Here is a 14,948-nt window from a genome sequence, read left to right on the forward strand (position 1 = left end):
ATCTTCTACAAGTTCAATCATACAGTCTACATGCTTGTGCAACTGAACAGCTATATTTATTTCCAATTAATGCATCATTTTCTATTTTCACAGCACATTTAATTTGTACGTACAAAAGAAAAACAGAACAAATGGAAGACGGCTTCCAAAGTTTGGGGATACACATTCCCATGGAAGTGCAACAATGAAATGGGCTGTGAAATTTGTGAAATGCACAGTGCCAATGTTCTCTGTGCTCCCTATAATGCTGTATTTATAGTTCTCAGTACTTCCAACCATCCATGAACTCTTGCTGTGCAGATCAGATGACAAAATCTGGCACAATGTGGGCCTAGGTTATAATCTGGAATACTTTATGCCATCACATAATGACAGCATAGCCCTTCAAAAGGAGATTCAGAGACCCTGCACGTTTGTACCCTATGGAGAAGAGAGCTGACCGCAGCTCACGAGGGAGGATGTTGAGCTCTCTCAAGAACAGAAGAGAAGGAAAGACAGAACCACTGAAAACTGGAAGGAAGAGAAGAAGCCAGAGAGAACAATGAGGAAGAAGAAGAAAGTACTAAAAACCTTCCGGTAAGCTTCTGGGGTTTTCTTTTGCAATGAACACGAACAAAATACTTAGCTACCCAATCCATTAATAACTTTCACATTATTTCAAATGTTAAATATGTAACTGGAAAAGGAGGGCTGAATTAAAAAGATGTCAGAAAGGATGCATTTTTTTAACTGTCTGGTAATGGCTTCCAACTTCACAAACCATTTGCAAGTTTTCAGGCATTCAAACAACTGCAAACAAAGTGCTGGTCTTCATGCTGATGATTAATTGTCAACTTACCATGGACGGCCGGGTAAAGGGACTGAGAAACTGGACCTTTGTATGAATGCTGTTGCGTAAAGAGCCAGTAGGAAGTGCACCGGTCATTCCTACATGGCAAATTTCCCTAAGTTTTTTAATGTTGGAAAAACTGTGCTTAGGGATTGGCTGCACCCTAGGAAAGAAACAGATTTCTAGTGCTTCTGCTGGCAGTCAAAAAAGAAAGAACAATTCCTGTGAGAACTGTCTGAAGGAGAATTGTTTCCAGCTAGCTGTCCGCAGGTTTTCTTGGCACTGTCTGCTGTCCCCAAGGATCTTGCTCCCACTGAAATGAGTGGCTTTCTTCACTGCTGCATGGGAGAAATCCAGCTGGTAGTCAAAGGCAGTGGAAAGGCTGGGGATTGCCTTGCATTAGGGTACTCAGACACACACATATTGCTATGCAAATGTGTCACAGCAGCCTCCATCTGCCCTGGCAGTGAGATGCCACGACTCCCATCAAAAAAAGACATGGTCCCCAAACACCTTTCTGCAGGAACAGCCTTCGTGAGCACCCCTACCTTGCCTGGCATGGCAGGCAGCTGCAGCAAGCACAACATAGATCCCAGGCTCTGCCTGGGAACAATGTGCTTGTTTGCAACATAGATCTGGCCACTGGTCAAATTTCCACCAAATTCAAGACGAACAGGTTTATTTAACAGACCGGATGAAATGCCTTGCCTTACACCAAAACACCCCCAGAAGTGCTTCCTCTCCAGTCCCCCCACTAATCTGCCCATCAAACTGCTCAACAGCTTATCTCAGTACTTCTCTGAGTATATTAAATGTCAATTTAAAGTAAATTCTAGTATAAATAAACCCCTTCTAGCAGAGCATTAGAAATATGCTTTTATTTTACTTACATGTCTGGCACAGTGAAAAAAAAATAGCAACTCTGCCTTTAGACGTTTCATAGCCTTTTTTATTGCTCAGTGAAACAATATAAAAGCTTTTTAATGTCAAATCCTGGATATTCAGCAACTTTTACCATGTTAATGGTTCCTGCGTGATTCTTAGTTTGAGTCTCACTTTATTTTAAGGAGGTCAAGAATTCGTAATTAACTGAGCCCTTTGTAAACCAACACCATTTGAGCAGATCAGAATCTCTACAGTTACAAGCAAGGTCACTTACAATCAAGCTGGAAGACAGGAGCTAGTGGGTACTACAATTTCCATGTTAAAAGTTTAGCTCCCTTAGCTTTAAAAGGCTCTGTCCACATACTGAAAAGAAACCATTTTAGAAACACGTAGTCTTTTTCCATCAAGCATTAAACATCTGTGTTAAGACATTATTAGTAACTAATCACGTGCTGCAATCCATAAGGTTCTGTGAATACCTGCATCAAGTAATAGTGCACTGAGTGGCTAATATAAAAGATATAGTACAAAATATGTAAGAAGGATATTCTACAATATATATATATAAAAATATATATTTCACTGGTGGATAAATCAGTTGTGGTTTATTAAAGTTACCTCCATGATTACATAAAATCCAAAATACTGTGTCAGTACATGCTGAAATATTTGAAGGTCAAGCCTACTCCTACACCATAAAGATGAACTGCAAAGTGCTACAAAATAAATTACAAAAAAATTACGTAAAATCCCCAATCAATAACTGTGCACATTTATGCATATAAATACTATGAATCAGAAAGAACTACCTTTTAAAATTAAATATTTCAAAAATCAACTGCCAAATTCCAGCTCTGCAAGTTTGCCTTTTCCTTGCCAAAAGAAAAGGGTTCAGATTCTCACCTCATTTATCTGGCAATAAATTGTGAATACATAACTGAAATATGCTGACTTTGTCCCAGCAAAACTTCAGACTGGAATCTGGGCTACTGGGTCAAGCTCTGCTCATGATCCAACTTACATTTGATGTAACTCCACTGACTTTAGCTCAAATATTGCTGACCTAAATGATTCTCCATTGATTTAGAATCAGCTCAATGGCATCAGGTATTATTTCAACAGGAGGAGAGATTCGTGGGTAAGCAAGAAGTCTGAGAAGAAAATAATTAAAAGGAAGTTAAGAGAATCAGTAAGCAGAAGAGAAAGTTAGTATCTCTCTAAAATAAGACCATGTCCAAATAGACTTAGGGAGGAAAAAAGGCAGACATTCCTAATATTGTTTCTGAGGAGCAGCAGAACACTTGTTGACGTCTAACTTCAGACAGGAACTATGATGGATATCCTTAATTGCTGCCATCCCTCCCGAAATCACCACAGTATGTGCAGGGCGACAAAGACACCATGATTCCTAGGTCATCAGCAGACTTCCAGCTCTGCCCTCTTTTTTAATGTGGGGAGAAGAACACATCTTTGGGACAGATTTTGGAGAAGTGAAGAAAGCACTTTAGCAACTGCAACTCCCCTTCCCTAACCAGTGGCAACAAAAAGGAAATATCTCACTACATAGGCCTGGAAGAATGCAAATGTGGACGTATTTCTTGACTAATAAGGATATTTCCAAAATTTGAGCACAGCAGGAATAAAGAACTTGGATGCGAGACTAAGAAAACACAAAAGTCAAAGGATTAAGTCTTAAAAGGCAAAAAGCAAGTAAGTATATGGAGATAGAACAAAAGAGTCAAGACAGTCTTGTAGAAAGAGAAAGATGTATGCTGTAAAAGACTGCAGCAAAAGACAACTGTTTCAATGGAAGAGTGAAAATGGCTGAAATTAAACAGCAAAAACAATGAGAAGCAAATACAGAAGAGACAAAACAATATCATCTCTTCTTTTTACTGAACATAATTGTAAGGAATTAAAATCAAACCATAGCTTTGAAATGTAATCAAAATGCATAGAAATGTAAACATCTATCTCAGTCTTCTGCTGCTAGTCTTTGTAGCTAACTCTCAGTTAAAAACCCAGAAACTTCATCTTTCTTACAATGATTCCCTAAACTGAAAAGATGAAGTAATACACTCAGGATTTGATAGGTAAATAGCATGAAAATGAATGTCTAGCACTGTATCTAAATGCAGTCCCTGCTCTTGCAAAACGCTTGTGCCTTTGCTTAGCTTTACTTGTTATAGTAAACTCTTCTCAGAAGAGAGAAGGCTCTCCTCTGAAGTATACTGAAGCATACTCTGAATTATACTTCACAGTTAAATATGAACAGTTAAATAGGCCTATAAGTATACACTCTGAAGGACCAACCATATAGTGTTGTTAGTCTTGCTCTTGGCTCAGAATCAGCATTCCAGCCTACTAAAGATTTGTACACTTGACCAAACTTACGGACTATATTGAATAAGCACAACCTAACTGAATGTGTAAGTGATGGCACTTGGTTTCAATACACAAACGCACTAATAAACAGTATTGCCACCTTTCTGTATATAGCTTATAATCTCCAACTTCCTGGTAAAGTCAGTGGAACCACATAAATAAATAAGATTTGCAGGGCCAGCTCTGCAATTTACTGCTTTAGGATTTAAGGACATATCCTGAAAATACACAAGAACTTAACTTTAAGGATGTGAGCATTCCCATTGAAATCAATGAGTTTACACACACACTCAAATTAAGCATTTGTAGGAAGTTTTGCAGAGCCACTAATGCAATAAAATAAAAGCAACTTTGCAGTTCACCTTTGATAAATATTATTTATAGAAACATCATCTTTCCAGTTAAGTTCAAACAGAAAAAAATTGACAGAGGAAACAATATCATGTAATTTCATCTCAATATCATTTTGGAAGACACAGTGAGGACAAGGCAAATAGGAAATAGTGTGATAGCTTATTTCTGGACTTTCTTGAGTTTTATAGCTGCCTCAGGGCTTGGCTTCACCCTGCTCTTGCAAAAACAGCTACTGATTTGAATGTGCTTCTACATTCTCCAAACACAACCAATGTCTAAAGAGAAGTCCAAGGGAGGTGGCACTTCACTGGGCAAGAACACTGTCCACTCCCTAGTGTGCAGCATACAGCTTCCACAAGCTCAACAGCCCCTCTCTCATCTTTTCCTTATTTCATTTACCCATCCAGTGGGATCTTATGAAATAAAACAAAACCTAAAAGAAACAAAATAAAATATGAGAAATCATGCTTTAAAAAAAAAGTCAAATAAAAATTAATACAAAAGTCCAAAAACAAATGAATGCTTGACAATCAAACACATAAACATAAAATGCATTTAAAGCATACATAAAATGTTAAATAAAAACTGTACATGGATTTATGAAAATGACAACATTAGCTCTATCTTGTGGCCAACGATTTTATTTGTTAATTAAAAAAGTATAAGGCGTGTTACTCATTTGTCTTCAACATATCAAAATATTCGTATTGAGCTGTAATGCAATAAATCTAGAATTCTCCAGCCAGGGACCAACCCACTCCAACCCACGATGCATGGGTCAGAAAAACCTCAGTCAGGTGTCCTGCTTTGCGCAAAGGCCTATGGTGAACAAGCCTGGGTGCTCAATCAAGTTCTCTGTCTTTGGTCTCGCCCACCAACTAAGTGAAGGGAACCCCACTATACCACAGAGTTACTGTACGTACACCACCAGGTTCCTCTGTCAGCTTTGTTTCACGCCTTAGCTCTGTGCACATCAACCTCTCTGCCTGCTCCAAACAGGCTCCTGCCCTTAATGTCATTAAATGACTTTGTAATGGCAGAAAAAAGTGGAGCTGGGGGAAATATTAGTTAATTATCTTAAAATTTATTGTTTCTAAATATCAACAGGAACTTAAAAATCAACAACTAAATATGATGGCACATTGAAACACAAGTAAAAACCCCTCAGTCATGTTCTGTTCTGAGATGAAAGAGAAACCCTGTGCACCTATCCCCCAAACGTTACCTGATCGTCTAAGGCTGAAAATTTTAAAGAAGGCTATGTTTGGCCCTGTGTGAAATCCGACTATCTGACTCTACAGCATAAAGACTTCCTAGAACAGTGTTGTCTTACCCAGTCTGTTGTTATCTGATGCAGTTGAGTTATTATGTACATCACTGTTGACAGTCACCATTACTTGTTCTAATGACATTTGAAAAAAAACATGTGAGAGTTGTACTATTATCCTGCAAATGTAAACTTCATCAGTAGTTTGTTTGTTTGGTTTTGGTTTTTTTACCTTGCTTTTTTACTTTGTTTTTTTTACCTTGCTTAGTAAGTTCTCAATGTTTATAAAGAGTGAAATCTTATCTATATTCCACAGCACTTTAAACAACAATTCAGAGCCAAATCTTGATTTGTCCTAAATGCTTATGCTATCAGTTTCACTGATAGCATAACTTATGATAGCATAACGTAGGGACTTATGCTATCGGTTTCAAGAGAAGTTGAATTTGACTGTTAGTAATTAAGTAACAATGACTAATTCATTTACATTGCATTTTCTTGCTTGTTCTAACCTTGAGGCGCTCTTAGTACTTCTACCCTGAAAGTAAGTAATGGCACATTCAGAAGCTGAACATGCTAGCTTTGGGCCACCGCACATTTCCAAAAGGGTGTGGCAAAATTCCTTTTCTCTGAAACAATTGATAAGGTTTAGTGTAAGGCATCGCATCAAGAAAAAAAAAAAGGGACCTGGCTAATTCACAGACAAAAATATAGTTATCAGTTGAAGTGAGCACAATTTCAAAACAGCTAGGCTTCTGCACAGGGACTGTTTTACCTGAAGAGGAAGGCTCTAGGCTAGACTGACATTGAAAAGATGAGTTTCTTACAGTCATATCCACATGTAGTGATGGGTATCTTAAGAACTTGTAAGGAATACATTACTGTTGGAATCTGTGCTCTTATTGAAGCTTACATCATTTGAGTCCTTGCTACTTCTACTGCCTCCTCTCACATACATAAAATATCTTAAAGTGAATTAATACAGTTTTGCCATACCATGAAATTCTCAATGAGACAATTCAAAACCAAAACTGTATTGTTAAAAATTCAGTTCGTCACATAGCGTATTAACATCACAGCCCTAAAAGCCTACTGTAATGTCAAGAAAAATGCACGGCTGTAAAATATGTTGACCTTCATGACTGTATATGCATGTTGCAAACTTCATCTAACAGAGTTCGAGGAAGACTGAGGATCTCTTTCTGCACATGGTACAAAGGTGGCAGGCTTTTCCAGGACTTTCTGCAGTATTTTTACTGAGTCATTTTAGTTAATCATAATCTCCTAAGTAATTTTCTGAAGGATGTTTGGAAGTTACAGGTTAGACAGAAAAAGAGAAGTATCATCAGGGTTTCGGTAGTCTAGAATGGAAAGCTACTGCATGGTTGCTATCTTCCTTTCAAATTGCCTAGGCCATTCAGACCTCCTCTGTGGAACTTTTTCTTAAATCTGTGAGATTGCATACATTGTTGGACATTAAGTCAAAGAACAGATATATGTATTTACATAAAAACACACATTTACACCATACTTTTAATACTAAAGTAAGTCATTGCAAGTGAAAGCTTTCTGGCCTTTTAGTTTGTTCCTTACCTCATCTGCTGCAATCACAGTGAATCACATTGCTGTGTTTAACGTCATCTCTAAATTTTCATTTGAGAAGCTGTTAACTGATGAACTACTATTAAGTGTACAGTACTATGCAAAACACAGGTAGACAACAGATCTGCTTATATTCTTAGTTGCATCTGCATGTACATTAGTAACTCTAGTAGTCAATACTGATGTCTAAATCAACCAGTATGGAGGAAGACTCAGACCTAGCACCTGAGCAGTCTACAGGAGTCAAGAAGTCCACAAGGGAGTCTTGCAAGTCCTATTGAAGGCACAAGAATTAATCACAATAAATACATCTTTTAAAGGAAAAAATAGTTAATGGAAGAGAGTCCAAAGAAAAAAGAAAGAAAAGAAAAAGGTAAAAAAGAGTCTATTGACTTTATTCACTGAAACATGTAAAGCAACTAGGTAAAGTGTGTAGGAAAGAAAAGGACACAGGAATACAGAATAACGGGGGGGAGGGGGGGCGGGGGGGAAGACAGGAAGGTTCTGACAAGACCCAGGTAAAATGGAGCGAGGAAAAAGGACTGAAATATAAAGACGCAGAAACTGAACAAAAGTGCTTTAAACAAATGGTTCCAAGGAAAGCAGCAAAAGCTACAAACCCATTAAACAGCAAGCAATCTGGATTTAATTTGTACAGTAGCTCTCTATTTGGATTCATTGAGCGAACAGAGGCAAAATATTATGGGCAGTGGGTATTTAGAGAATGATTTCTCATGTCCTAACTGCCAACCTCTCATCTGGCTTCTCGGAGTTCAAAAGGAGTCAGTTAGGCAGGTTGAGACAAAGCCTGATATTGGCTTGACTTGCTGCTGGGGCACTGGATCCCAAGTTTAATATTAGTTTTAAAAAAACATTGCTGTTATGTAAGCTGCCACTCAGACTTGCAAAGGAAAGTACACTGAAGAATAAAAATAAAAAACTCAAAATAAAAGTGGAAGAGAGAAAAAAAGCTATCCATCTTCCCTGTACAAGGAATGACAGAACTTCATTCATCCTTTAAGGGAACATTATGTATCTGTCTCTCTCAGATGCAAATGTGTCCAAGACAATAAAGATAATAATAAGTAGTTTAAAATGTAACCTGCTGATACTTTATTTCCAATATCAGCTCTTCATTCAGAGAGTTTCAAAGTGAGCACTGTATTCATTATTAGTCTTAAAACAAACATTGTAATGATTTTGCAATACATGATTTTGTGGACATGAAATTTAAGTCTAACTGCTCTCCCCCAAAGAGAATGAGCTACATAAAGTGTAGTTTGAATTATGTTATTAATATGGATCTAGTTGAGCCAGCAGTGAGGATTTTTTTTTAATCCTGCAATTAGCTTTCTGGAAGTACCACAGCTGACTATCTCATGAGATTTGCATACCTGTATCTCAGATACTGGATGTTCCGTAACTTCCTAAGAGGTTACTCTCATTGGGAGCTAGATAAAATGCCTTTAAGACCAATTGGGTTTAGCTTTTCTATTCATTAGAGAAGAAAGCATAAAAGAAAAAAAAAGTATAATAGCAAAAAAGCTGTATGTTTATACATACTGAACTCATTCTGAAAGAAGAGCCTTTCATAAAAACGGTCCTTTTTATATGTAAAGAAGCCAATTTTTTTCCTCCTTTAACCGGCACACAACACAGAACTGAGCAGTAAATGGCATCATAACATCCAATGCATTGCCATATTTGGGAACATCACCGTTCCGGGGATAGTCACACATCCATGGGCTCAATTTCTACCTGTCCCAAACAATCTCGATCACGCCTCTTCTCACTGGCTATGTTTCCTACAAGCCTTCACCTAAGTCATTCAGGAAGTTACGACACGGTCGTCTTCTGAACTTTTTTCACCAAGTGAGATGATAGATTTTAGTTCTCTGAAATCCTCTTTACTCCAACAGGATTTGAAATAATATAGTCTGATGACTTGTACATAAATTGGAGGTCTGCAGGCAAACTTTCTCGGTCATTACAACCCCGACCTAAACTCCACCACTCCACCAGAGTAAATAAAAGCTTCCTGCAGTGATGAGTTAACTGAATTCAAAACTAAAGTTTCATATACTCACATCCCATTCTCCAAATATGTCTCTACATATGAGCTGCATAAATTTGGAGATCATGTATGTAAACCCAAGCCTTCAAGGGAAAGCACAAGCAAAAGAAGTGCTGAGCAATTGAAAGTTTCTCTGATGTTAAGTCTCGTTACACTTTCTCTCTTCACCAAGTACATATGTTTTATCCTAAGCAGAATGTTACCTGGGGCCTTGATCCAAACAGAGTATTTTGAAACAAAAATCCATTTACATTTTTACTTTTTCCAGCTTGGAGGAAATCGAGCATAACGCGACATGTCTCTCTGGTCTTTTTAAATGAACAATGATTTATATGGAGAAAGCTCAAATTGCTGAGTAGAAGGGAGGAAAAAAAAAGAGAAGATGTAGTCACATTACCCAAAAAGGTATTCTTATCAAATTTGTCAGTTTCTGATTTCAAGTAGAAAATTAAATGAAACAATTCATTGCTCATTTTATTTGCTTTTTGGATCTGAGCCACTGCTTCAAAGAGCAGTGCTGGCTAATGCTGTGGCAAAATGAGGACAAAATGTCACCTCATTTTTATTGGAAAGCAAGGAGAGGCTCCTGGATAGGTTTCTGGAGAATGTTTATGGCACAAAGAAGAATAATGTCTTGCCTCATTAGAGCAATGCCTACACAGCAGCGGAAGATAAAGTTGTCTGAAGAAATCCACACCTTTTCTTAGGATTTTGCAGATTTTGCATGCACCAGGCTCCATGCCGCCTCGTGTTTCAGAGCATAGTAATATAAACATTTAACACAACTTCTTCTTTATTTCTAAACATCACTTTTACCTCATGAGGCACTAAGGCAGTATTTTTCATTCACATCATTAAGAGCTCTAACGACATACATAAATATTACTGGTTTTACCTAAAGATAAAAGCTTGGATAGAAGACAAACAAATGAAAACCAAAGACCTAAAACCACACAGACTAGGACACACCCTTAACTTATTAGAGACCAGGGATTCCCAGAAAATTCTGGATCTGAATTTCACATTAGTCTCTCTTTCCAGATCAGATTCTCCAATAACTGAATTTACTCGGTGATTGGAAAAACTAGGACCAGAAGAGATTAAACAATCTATCCCATGAAGTCATACATCAAGATAAAGAGTCTTGACCCTCTTATGCGCTCCAGTTGCTTACAACAACAGGAAGGCAGTACACAATACAATATCATATTAACTTCAGGACTACTTATAGTAACCCAAACCTTAGAGTTTTTGCTGTCCTTTACAATTCTTCAAAATACCATAATAGCATAGAAAAATTTATTTTCCACTATCACTAGCTTGTCCTCTAATGTTTAAATTTATGCTCCACAGATAAGGATTCATAGTTTGTCATTTTACAGATGCTGCCACCTGTATGAGATTTCCAAATGGGCTTAATAAAATTGGAGCCATTAACATTAGTGTTGGAGGCAGCATTCAATCTATTTAATGGTTTGTTTCATTGATCTGCAAGTTCATAAAATGAGAAAGGGGGTCAAACAGAATTAGATGTACTTTAGTATAGAACCCCATAAAGCTTTTCTCAGTGTGAAATGAGTTAGAACCAAGAGATAGTAAACCTTGACCTGTCTACTAAGCATTTTAGAGGCCAAAAATATTTTGGGCTAACAGTCCTCTACATGGCTAACAGGGATCATGTAATATCTTAATCTGTTTTTCCTTAGTCTGATTTGGAGTTTTTATTTTATTTCCCGGTATGATACACTGGAAGATGCGCTCATTTTCCAAGCAGGCAGCAGAAAATGAAACACTTGTGCTCAGCACTCTTAAGGAGAAAATACTGCATCTTTCTCAAGGAGAGTGATTACCCTCATGTCTTCCAGCACAATATCCAAGAGACGTTTCCTTTTACAGTACTGCTGCTGATGCTGTAGTTGTTTTGCTTGCTATTGATTAGTGAGAGTCAAGGACATTAAAACCTGAAGCTCAAACCACCAGCGCTCAGAGCTAGTCAGTGCATAAATTTTGCACAGCTTCTAATTCAGGGACAGGTTAAAATGAAAAAGAGAGAGTGTGAATAACAACTGTTCAGACTCAGAAACAGAACTCTGCAGTAACAGCAGCTCCCCACAGAACCACAGAAAAAGCACATTAATAGAAACCCAGTTCATAGGAAAGGGTGTAGCAATTACTATCTGCATACACATTTTAAAACATGGATGTCTGCAAGTTACTTTACACTTCATTTGCATGAAACACTGTATGCCTGAGAGATCAATCAATATATCAAGGAATGCTTTCTCGAAGCTTTCTGCAAGTACTTGAAAAGCCAAAGCTGTTAAGAAGAAAGGCTGTTTACCTTATGACATCCCTAGCATTTGTGTTTAATATGTTCATTGGTATGCATGTAAAATACAGAAATGCTACTACGCAGATACACTTTTGACAAGTGTCAGTTTACAGCCACAAGAAAGAAGATCAGAGCACATGAAGGACACCGCATAATTATGTCTTACCCCTTTGAAAAAGAGAATCACTGTCAACTTCGAAACCATTCTTTCTCTACCTGAATATTGAAGCCAACTCTACCATCATGTTAGCTTGCATAATTCCAATGATCAATAGATATTACACATTTTCAATATATGGCCTTTTGACAAGAACTGGCAAGCCAGTTTTTATATACAAATTAGGGAAATAATGTTGCTTATTTCAGTACAGTAAAAGTTATGGAACTATATCATATATATTCATTTATAATGGGGTTATTTTGCTTACTGTTGCCTTACAACAATATTAACTCCTTTGATCATTACAGGCCTCATAGCTGTTATTGAGCAATTCTCCAGCTTCCTTTGTATGACATTTTACCTTGAGTCTATGAAGTGTGAATACTTCTTACAAGATGCATATCCTAATCACTGAGTGCCTCCAGTAAAACAATTCCTTTTTTTTTTTTACTTCATTAATCTCAACTGCGTTCCTTTACAGTCACTACTATTCAAACACTTCCATGTGGCAATTAATGATCCTCCTTAAAAAAACTGATCTGTGCATGGTCAATGATGAGGATAATGGACTGAAAGCAAGCAGCAAAGAGCCAAATCCCAGTTAGACCAGTTACTGTTTTGCTTCATGAACACTACTACATCATTTCTGTGCATCTTTTCTTCCTCCATCCTGTGCAGACTTTAAGGTCTCAGGGCCAGAGATCACTGCCCCATTTTGATACAGTCTTGGCTTAAGTATTTCACTTCACAAATTCTCCTGATTGATAGGAAAATTAAGACATAGGTCCCATAGGGAAAAACCCAAAATATCACCAAAGCCCTGCTAGTTATCTCTTACCATAAATCCTAAATGTCACAGCACAGGGAAGAGACAATCTTACAGTTGCCTTCCACCGAGCCTTATCTACATCGGTCCTCCTCCACAGCAACACATTGGGCATTGAGGGAAGAGAAGGATGGGGCATGGGATGTTTCCTCATGAACCTCACGGTCTCGATTTACACTCCTCAAAAGCCATCTCAAAGCCTGGCACACATTTTGTAGGCAGCTTGAAGTATATACATTCAGGTCCTGCACCTTTTCCAAGGCTCCAGGGACTCTTCTTTCTCCCCCAATAGTACAGTAAGTTGGAATCACACCAAAGACACTGCTTGGCTATGAATGTCCCTGTGATTCCTTGCAAACGCAGAAGATGGACAATATTTTTAAGGAAAAATACTGCACAACACAGTACTAAATGAAGCAGTTTGAGTCTTCTGAATCACAGATGCTTGGAGCCAAAGTGAAAACAATGGGCACCTACTCCAGTCTGGCCTTCGTTTGCTTCACTCTGTTCTCAGTTTTACATGGGCACAAAATGGATCTCCATTCAAAGGAGCACTCTTCACAGGATACACCAAGGAATGGAGAAGGAAAATGGTCCTGGGAAAAAGGAAAGCTCCCACTCTTTGTATTTATGAATGCTACCTCTTACAGCACTTCTTTGACAGAACAAAACACATACTATATTTAAAAGGCTTATTGCACCTAAATTACAGCCAAAAAGCCCCATCTGAAGACTCAGCGACTTTACAGGAGAAAGTAAACAATTTTACTGAATGATACCATGTAATTATAAACTTAATTACATGAAATAAATTAGACATGAGTCTATAATGGATACTACGTTTAGTTGCTTATTTCCATAACTGCCAGGGAAGGCTATTAGCAAGTAAGTGATTAAGACTGTTCTCTTACTTGAAACTGTTTCTGGAGCTGCTGGGTTTCTCATCCATGTCTGGCACACAGTATGCTATATATGCCATATATCCTATTCAGATCTGATTTGTCTGCTACCACTGATGCACTAGGAACATAACTTTCCAAGCTGTGTGAACAGGAACAGAAATACCCTTTCTCTCTCTGGGCATGTGGAACAAGCTCCTGTTCTGTTATCCAACCAAAGAAAACCACTCCCAAACATTGTTATCGTCATGTAACCTTGTAGGGACAAAACTAGGAAAGGAATGGTGCTATTGCTCAGTTATTCCTGTAGCATTGCTGAGGTGTGCCTTCTCAATTTCCCTCTGTCTACAGAAAGAATGGTCTTGTAGCCGTAGTAAGGTTAACAAAATGCTTGAAATGCATTTGAAATAAGAGATATTTCTTCTGAAAGAAGACAGATTGATGGTTTACTTGGTGACAATTCCCCCTAAAGGCACTGTCTAAGAAAACCACAGTCCTCAGTCTTCATAGTCAAATCCCCTTGGCCTTTTCAATCAATAAATAGCCAAACCAATACGTCTTGCTCTTCTTTGGTCAGGCAAACAGAATGACTGCCTATCTTTGGGCTCCGGAAACCAAACAGGTCCCAGCCTGCAACAATCACAATCAGGAGTCCCTGGAACCCGGCAATGCTTTGGCCACGATGCTGCCAGCATTGGCCAAGGTGGTGCTCTCTACTTGCGCTACTGCCACTGCAGAAAGAATCAGCAATAGGGCTTACACCTGCCTTCCTTTCGTGAGACGGGGTTCCCATCTCATCTCCACCTCCCCAACTTCCTTCCAGAAAATAAGCACAGGCTTACTTGGAGCAAGGTTGCTGCAAATTAGAGCTTGAATGACTCCACCCTACCAGAGTAATCATGTGAATTTAGATGTGGAACAGACACACAACAAGACCCAAAAAGTAGTTAACAAGCCAAAAACTCTTTAGGGTAAATGAGATGTGCAAGACTAGTTGCTTCCAGGCCCATCTACTAAGCTGAAGACTTCAAAGACAAAGTGGCTCAGGGCACATTTGTGTCAGTAAATAAAAAAAGGCCAGAGCCCAGGCTTTAGCAAGGGTGTATCTTCTTTTTTATCCAGAATTATTTAATCTATATAAGATAAATAGCACTCTCCCAGACAATGTCCCAGTATGGTTCAAAGGAGAGCATGGGTCAGGAATTATTTGCAATACACAGTATGTATGAAGCCACCTTATTTGAGGGATGAGGGAGAAGAGAGTTTTAAACGTATGGACATCATCTATGCCTTTCCCTAAGGGCCAGAGAATGTACTCTAGCCCTGTTTGCTTTG

At 38.3% G+C, this 14,948-nt stretch overlaps 1 protein-coding gene across 2 annotated transcripts in view; it reads right to left on the minus strand.

The window, feature by feature from the left end:
- NTRK2 (neurotrophic receptor tyrosine kinase 2) overlaps window positions 1–14,948 on the minus strand; it is a 207,988-nt gene that overhangs the window by 108,993 nt on the left and 84,047 nt on the right. The window lies entirely within an intron of this gene.

The sequence above is a fragment of the Nipponia nippon genome, unplaced genomic scaffold (genome assembly GCF_047370975.1).
Source record: "Nipponia nippon isolate SJK-2023a ecotype South Korea unplaced genomic scaffold, ASM4737097v1 scaffold_8, whole genome shotgun sequence".
NCBI classification, from domain to species: domain Eukaryota; kingdom Metazoa; phylum Chordata; class Aves; order Pelecaniformes; family Threskiornithidae; genus Nipponia; species Nipponia nippon.